We start from the raw sequence: 9,071 nt of genomic DNA on the forward strand, positions 1-9,071 counted from the left end.
TATTTTTACTCTTTAAAATGCATTTTAAATGGTGTATTAAAGAAATAACCAAAATATAATACATATTCAAAACTGCTTTAGATATGTCTCACCTTTTTGTTTTGGGTATCCATGGTGAAGTATGATTTCATCATACGCGTTAACTTAAATTTATATATCCACAGGGAATCATTTTGAATTAAGACCAAAACAAACATGCAGGAAGGAGTACAAAGTCAAAAGGTATATCTTAATACGTTAAATTTCGAAAGTAAATATGTGAAATAATTCGTATCACAAAGTGTGTAATATTGAGAAAAAGTCAAAACTAATCTTTGATTTAGTTAGCAGGCTTCCCATAATAAATAATTTTAATTACAACAATAGACTTAAAGTCAATGGATAAAATAATATTAATTACAACATTTCCTTTTCTTTTTCAAGTGGACAAGGAACATTTCCCTAGTCTACTCTTTGATCGAGCACAGGCATACGAATGTAAATTTGTGATGGAATGGTTCATCATCATAAAGAATTGGTTAGGTTATTATGAACTGCAAAACCAATTCAATGCTTCATCCTTATAAATAGCAGAAACAAGAAAAATGAAAGTTGTGTATTGGTTCTTGCCATCTTGGCTTTGACATCCTCAGTTGTGTCTGCCTATTACCTCCAATCGAGATGGAAATCGCCTCTTCACCAAAGTACTGAACAAGGGTGATGTCTGTCTTCCCAATTGGTCTCATTCATTTCCAACTTAATGTTGGATACGGCAATGCTGTTGCAATTGCTGGTCTTAGTAGCCAAAATCCTGGAACTATCACAATTGCAAATGCTTTGTTTAAAGCTAATCCACCTATTTCTTCTGAGGTTCTCACCAAGGCTTTCCAGCTCGACAAGAGCACCATTGATTATCTTCAAAAGTAGTCTTGGTATGACAACAACTAATTCTGGACTGTGGATCCATCATTTCCAATGGTTAATTCACCAAGTTTCTATCTCACCACTTGGCTTTAAGGTCATAGTTCTCTCTCTTGGGCAATTTAAAGCAATGTGCCCATACCCTAAACAATTAAAACCTTTTATGGAACTTACCTTTGAGAAGTGGAGTGGTGGTGAGTGTGACACTTGGGAACTTACTTCTAATCGGTGGTTCTTGGTGAGACCTAGAAGGAGATTTATCATGTTTTTCTTTATCTCTAGAATGACAGTTTGGATGTGAATAGTATTAATTAAAATTAGAAATAATAGTTTGTAGAGGAGTGAAGTGTAACACAATTGGTTAAAGCTTCTTGTTATGGGTTGGAGGTCCTGTGTTTGATTCTCGTTGTGTGTGTTGGATGTGTTTTAGTATGTTTTTGGTGTGCTTGTTTCAAGCTTGGGATGGTGTTTTCGAACTTTGGCTAGAACAAAAGTTTCTTTTAGGTTTTGCATTTCTTTAGAAGGTGAAAAGATGTAGGCAGATTCAATGTATCTAGACGCATGCACAAGGAGTAATATAGGTCATTAAGGTGAATTAAATGGTTGTTGTTAGAGTGAATGCATTGTAGTTTTTTTTGGGGTTGGAGATTTTATTTTGTTTCAAAGTGCAAAAACAATCTACAGGATAGAACATGAGATTTAACGTGCTTTTGTTTGGAATTGGAGGTTTGGTTCAGTGTGTGAAGGAAAGCTAACAGATAAGCAGTATAGAGAAAAAAAAAGGGAAAAATCAAGAGCTTAATGGATGCATTATGTGCAGATAAGGTAAGGGGTGCTAACCTTAGTTCTTGTCTCGTATGGATTATGAGTATGTTGAATGTAAGGGGAGTTGTTCCTTTCTTTTTGTTTTGTGTGATGATGATACATTGATCATGTGGTATTGGGTGTATATCTTTGTTGTTGTTGGTGATGTTTTTGTGTATGTGTACATCTTGTTGGTATGAGATAAATCTTTGTATTTTATTATTCATGGCCTAATTGCAAGAGAATAATGTCCAGGTATGTTTTTGATTCATTAGGTTGTGCATTTCAGATGTTTATTCTTTGCACTAGAGTGGTTATGGATAAATGATATGGTATTAAGGGTTAATATGCTTGTTACCACTGGTTTACATAAATTGTATACGTGTTGTTTCTGTGCAGAAATTTCAATTTTGTAAAGATCATGTTTTGGTTATGTGGTGGATGGATGTCTATTGTTATAGTGTTTTTATGTCAATTATTGAATTGATGGGCTAATACTGTTAACTGAGAATAATATACTCACTTAAGGTATGTGCTGCATAATCTCTCATTATTAACAAAACATAAGTTGGCTTATAAAGCCAAAATACAGAGATAACTGACCGAAAAAGAAGGACCGAAAGGACTGTATCCACCCACGATTTTTCATCCTAAAAATACGTGAATGGTTAACTGATCTAGATTTAATCTCCATATCCTAGAAAATAGGATTGCACAACTTATTTTAACAAACTGGAAACAGACTAACATAAAATAAATATCTCCTAAACCAACCAACATTCCCTCCCTTAAACTATATGCTATGACATCTAGTTTAATTTTGAAATTTCAATCATGCCAAGCATACTACGAAGCTTTAAGAATTGATCCAGTTTCAGAGGCTTGGTCATAATGTCTGCAATTTGACTCTGTGATTTGCAATAGCTCATCCTGACAACTCCATCCTTCACCAAATCTCTCAAAAAATGAAACCTTATATCAATGTGTTTGCTTTTCCCATGAAACACTGGATTCTTGGATAATTGTATGGTTGAATTGTTATCACACAGAATTAACGTACTGTTCTGCTCGTTAAGGCCAAGCTTCTCCAATATCCTTTTAATCCAAACACATTGACAAGCACAAGAGGCAGTTGCTATATACTCAGCCTCAGTAGTAGACAATGTTACTATAGGTTGTTTCTTAGAGGACCATGAAACTGCTCCAAAGCCAAGTAAAAACACAGATCCAGAAGTGCTTCTACGATCATCCAAGTCCCCAGCAAAGTCACTGTCAGAATAAGCCACAACATTTGTGCTGCCACCCTTCTTGTAAAAAATGCCCAGTTCAGTGGTACCTTTTAAGTACCTTAATATGCGTTTTGCTGCCACCCAATGTGATTCAGTTGGACAAGACATGAATCTGCTAATTAAACTTACTCCATACATAATATCTGGACGAGTTGCAGTCAAGTACATTAGACTGCCAACTACTAGCTTAAACATGGTTGGATCAATTTTAGTCCCTGCAACATCCTTTGACAGTTTTGTACCTGGGACAATAGGATTCTTTACTGCATTGCTATTCTCCATGCCAAACCTTGCTAGTATCTCATGAGTATATTTTCTTTGACAAATAAAAATTCCATTTGAATTTTGCACAACCTCTATTCCAAGAAAATACCTCATTCTTCCTAAATCAGACATGTCAAACTCTGACATCATTGATTTTTTAAATTCATCACATATGCTCCAATCATTTCCAGTATATATCAAATCATCAACATAAAGGCTTACAATTAAAATTTTACCTCCCTCTTTTGATTTTGTAAAAAGAGTATGTTCACAGTAGCACCTTTCAAAGCCTTTACGAGAAAAATAATTCTCTATCTTACTGTACCATGCTCTTGGGGCCTGTTTAAGGCCATACAATGCCTTTCTTAATTTGTAAACTTTGTCTTCTTCCCCTTTCTTGACAAAACCAGTAGGCTGTTGCACATAAATATCTTCCTTGAGTTCACCATGAAGGAAGGCACTTTTCACATCTAATTGAAAAACTGGCCAACTATAATGAGCTGCTAATGCAAGTATGATGCGAATAGTGTCAAGCCGAGCAACCGGAGCAAACACCTCTGTGTAATCAACTCCATATTCTTGAGCATATCCTTTTGCCACTAATCTTGCTTTAAATTTGTCTATTTCACCATTCTCATTGAGCTTAGTCTTGAAAATCCATTTGACTCCAATGGGCTTCACTCCACTTGGGGCATCAACTAACTCCCAAGTCTTATTTTTCTCTATTGATTTCATCTCTTCCATCATTGCATTCCTCCATTTCTTATCTTTTTCAGCTTCTTCAAATGACAAGGGATCTTTTTCGGTTACCATCATCAAAGCATCTTCATCTGACAAACCTTCTCCACTTTCGTAATCAAGCATCCAACCTGGTTCTCTCCTATTTCGTCTAACCCTCCCTTCAATTGGATTTTCATGAATGTAATTGTGTGGTTCATCAGAGTGTACACCAGCTCTTGTGAAATCTCCAGCAGTATCATTATTTTCTTCTTCCCACTCCTCAGATTCATTCTCAGTTTGCACATCTTTTTCAGAATCTGAAATATCTTGCTCACATTCTGTTCCAGTTTTCTCCCAATTCCATCTCTTTTGTTCTTCGAAAATAACATCTTTACTGATAATAACTTTCTTCGAGATTGGATCGAACAAGCGATAGGCTTTTGATTCATCGCTTACTCCTAACAGGATACACCTTTTGCTTTTGTTATCAAGTTTGAATCTTTGTTGATCTGGTATGTGAGTGTGAGCTATGCAGCCAAAGACACGAAAATATTTCACTGTGGGTTTAACGCCGCTCCAAGCTTCTTCTGGAGTTTTGTCTGGTACAGCTACTGTAGGACACCTGTTGAGGACATGCACACACCATTTGGCAGCTTCTGCCCATAATATTTTAGGAACTTGTTTTTCAGCCAACATGGTACGCACCATATTCATTATTGTTCTGTTTTTCCTTTCGGCCACTCCATTTTGTTGAGGAGTGTAGGCTGCTGTTAACTGTCGTCCTATGCCTTGATTTTTTCAAAATTCTCCAAATTCATTTGAGGTAAATTCACCACCTCTATCTGTCCTTAAGCAAGTAATACATACACCAGATTCTTTTTCAACAAAGACTTTGAAACTTTTAAATATAGAAAAAGTTTCAGATTTTTCATGGAGGAGGTAAATCCAAGTTTTTCGAGAAAAATCATCAATAAAACTTAAGATATACCTCTTGTTACTGATTGAGGTGGGTTTGATAGGCCCACATATGTCTGCATGCACAAGTTGAAGCTTGGTTGATGCTCTCCAAACACCTTTCTTTGGGATCGAATTTCGATGTTGCTTTCCTACTAAGCAGTGTGTACATAAATCTTGTGGAGTCATAATTGAGGGTAGCCCATTAACCATCTCTTTAGAGGAAAGTAACTTCAAGCCATTGTAATGTAAATGACCAAATCGGTGGTGCCAAAGACGAGATTCATTTACTGACTCCGTTTGAAAACATGCAGGATTTTCTGGCATCATAGTGGCTGCCACAGAAAACATCCTATTTCCACTCATTTGAACATTCATAATCTGCCCACGTCCAGGATGATGAACTGCACATATCCCATTCTGAATCACAATAGTGAGCCCTTTTTCTTGAAGTTGTCCTATGCTTAAAAGATTATTCTTAAGATCAGGAACATAGTAAACATTTGATATCACATTTGTAAATCCATTGACATTCAATCTGACATTTCCTTTTCCCATTACATTCAATCTAGTATTATTACCAAGCTTGACAGTGTGCCTAAAGCTTTCATCCATGTTTGAAAACCACTCCTTATTTCCACTCATATGATTGCTACACCCAGAGTCAAGAAACCAGTTTTCTTCCTTCCCTTGTTTGTGATCAACATAGGCCATTAGTAGGAGTTCATCTTCCTGTTTTATTTCATCCTGTACCTCAGCCTCAACATAGTTTGCATTTTGCCAAGTGGGACATTCATATTGGAAATGTCCAAGTTTGTGACATTTAAAGCACTCAATGTCTGCTTTGTTGAAGGGTTGTCTTCCTCTTCCTCTTCCTCTTCCTTGGCCGCCTCTAATGAAATGTCTTCCCCTTCCTCTTCCTCTTCCTCCTTTATCGTCATTAGTAATGTGAAGCACATTTTCTTCATCATCATTACTGTTCATTCTTTGCTCATGAACAAGGAGACTACTTTGTAACTCATCAATTGTCATAATCTCTAAATTGTTTGATTCTTCAATTGAACAAACAACGTAGTTAAATTTAGAGACCATGGACCTTAGTATTTTTGCAGTGATAACACTCTCACCCATATGTTCACCACACGCTTTCATACTTTTAGCAATCTTTAGAGTACGAGCAAAATACGAATTGACCGTCTCTCCTTCTTTCATCTGTAAAATTTCAAACTCTCTGCGTAATGCTTGCAACTGTGCTCTTTTCACCCTAGTAGATCCTTGGAATTTTTGCTTCATTGAATCCCAAATGTCTTTAGACGTGTCATCATTAAGTATTGTATCCAACACTTCACGGTCTATAGCTTGATAAAGGTAATTCTTTATCTTCAAGTCTTTTAACTTCTGCTCCTCCACCAATTTAACTTCTTCCTCTGAAGGTGTTGCTCCATCTGCAACTTTGGTGATCCCTTGCTCTACCAAATTCCAATACTGTTTGGAACGTAGGAAATTTTTCATCAACTTTGCCCAATGATCATAATGACCAGCAAATTTTGGGATTGCAGGTTGCACATACTTATCATTCTCTGCCATTCTGTTTTCACACTCTTTTTGAAATAAATTTGTTGTTTCTTTCCTCTCACTCTCAAGGAGATTTAGGATCAGGCCCCTATATAGGAGCTCTGATACCAATTGTTAACTGAGAATAATATACTCACTTAAGGTATGTGTTGCATAATCTCTCATTATTAACAAAACATAAGTTGGCTTATAAAGCCAAAATACAGAGATAACTGACCGAAAAAGAAGGACCGAAAGGACTATATCCACCCACGATTTTTCATCCTAAAAATACGTGAATGGTTAACTGATCTAGATTTAATCTGCATATCCTAGAAAATAGGATTGCACAACTTATTTTAACAAACTGGAAACAAACTAACATAAAATAAATATCTCCTAAACCAACCAACAAATACATGATGCAGTGGTGTTTACTGGTGAGGAGTCAAGGTGACTGTATGTTACAGGGAAGAAAAGACATACTGTTTACCATTTTCTTGGTGATGATATCTCTTGATGTTTTGCATGAATATGGGTTAATTCATTGATAAAATTATTGGTTTAAGCAGTGTGGGTGAGTTGTGTATTATCATTCGTTAGCTAACCCTTACTTGTTTGTATTTGTGCGATTATTGTATAACTCATGTTCTTATGTGGGAATCGATGTTTGAGATAATGCTCGAGCTTCCTAGAGTTAGGAGAAGCGCTAAGGAATCTTATGGATTTGTTTTATATACTTGGAACAATTTAGTTTTAGGCTTAATAACTTATTTTGTCTCCAGTTTTGTTAAATTTTGTAAATTAGGTCTCTTCTTTTAAAAGTGTGTCAAATTGGTTATCATTTTGTAAATTTTGCGTCAATGTCGTCCCTTCCGTTAAATACGCACAAATGATTTTAACATTTTTTTTCTCTCTCCTCTACTCCTTTGTAACACCAGACTTTTCTCTTTCTTTTGTCAGTGCTATCTTTTCGTACTTTTGCAATATCAAAAAAAGTGTTTCTGCATCTTCGATTTCGATGGATTATAAGTTCTTTGAATTGTCGTATGTTGGATGTAGAGCTGAAGAAGTCTCTGAACGCTGTTTTCACTCAGTTCGGAAAGATACTTGAGGTGTTAACTTTTAAAACCCTAAAACACAAAGGTCAAGCTTGGTGGTCTTTGAGGAGGTCTCTTCTGCTTCCAATGCTCTATAGCAAATGCAAGGATTTCCCTTCTATGATAAGCCCATGGTATCATATCTTCTATTTTGCGTTTTCAAAGTCAATTTTATATCTGTTTTGTAATTTTTATTATTATTTGAATGGTGTTTTGAATTGGGGCATGATTTTAATTAATTATGATTGGTTTTTCCAGTTGGAACTATTTCTTATTGTTGCCTCTTTCTAATTTTTAATGCTACACTTCTTGTAAGAACTATGATAATCTCCAATTTGCAGAAGCTCGTACCAACAGAAAATTGTTTGAAAATTTAGCATAATTTACGTGCCTCAAGGTTAAAGACTCTTCTTTTTCTCATTATAGTTAAAATCAAGAATGTTGAGGAACAATGCTTATCTGTCATCATCAACAACTCTTTTCTTTTCAGTAGATATTACTTTGTTCATGGGATATGAAGATATTGAAGGAAGGGATAATGTTGTGTAAAGTTGCTGTCAACGTTTAACTAGTGGCGACAGTGGGTATCATGTTTTCCATGTAGTCCATGGAATGAGTTGTCTTTATTAATTAGGTTCCGATCTCATCACCTCACAAAAACAGTATAGGAAATTTTTTTTGGTGTAGGTAGGAACAAATTATTTTAGATACAAATGGCCTACAACTCTTGGCAAAGTTAATGCTAAGGACTGACGTAGTAGAACTTGTCCTATATTTATCCTCAATCCCAAGGATTCATTGACTACAAAGAATTTATTATTAATTTAGCATACACTCCTCAGTGGTTTACAATTTGGTGCCAAATTAACTACGCCATAATATATTGGGCGTCAAGGATACTACATCTTATCCTGATTAGGTTCCAAGAGAAAATTGTAATTGAAATTCTATTGAATAAGCTTTGATCTTAAGTTCCTAAGCCACCTCAGATTTTAGATTTATGTGACAATATAGCACTGAAAAAAAAAAGAAAAGAGGAGATAGAAGATTTTGAGTTGGGGTACATCGTGATGTCGCAATAAAAATTGCCTGTTCAAATTGCTTATGTAATTTTCTTTGAAATAATTAAAAGACAGCAGTGATAAAAGAAAGAGAAAAGTATGTTGTGTTAGAGAAGAGCAGAGGACAGAGAAAAAAAAGAGTTAACGTTGTTTATGCATATTTAATGAAAGGGACGGCGTTGACGCAAAATTTACTTAGTAAGAACCAATTTGATGTACTTTTAAAAGGAGGGACCTAATGGACAAAATTCGTCAAAACTTGGGACAAAATAAGCTATTAAACCTTAGTTTTAAATTGTAATATTTTCAAACAGTGTTTTGAGTTGAATTGGAATAAAGTTTTTTTTCCAATTGGTTTAATGTTATTTTAAGTTCACTTTTAACAACGGTTTCAGAAAATAGTCGTTTTTATAAATTACTAGTGA

General features: G+C 35.3%; 1 long non-coding RNA gene across 1 annotated transcript; it reads left to right on the top strand.

Moving 5' to 3' along the window:
• Positions 1 to 479: 479 nt before the first annotated feature.
• LOC148197688 (uncharacterized) lies at positions 480 to 7,859 on the top strand. Its single transcript, XR_015779963.1, has 2 exons — positions 480 to 1,725; positions 7,548 to 7,859. It is a non-coding gene; the product is annotated as an uncharacterized LOC148197688 (long non-coding RNA).
• The last annotated feature ends 1,212 nt before the right edge of the window (positions 7,860 to 9,071 follow it).

The sequence above is a fragment of the Vigna umbellata genome, chromosome 5, assembly GCF_029865625.1.
Source record: "Vigna umbellata cultivar VRB3 chromosome 5, Vumbellata_1.0, whole genome shotgun sequence".
NCBI lineage: Eukaryota > Viridiplantae > Streptophyta > Magnoliopsida > Fabales > Fabaceae > Vigna > Vigna umbellata.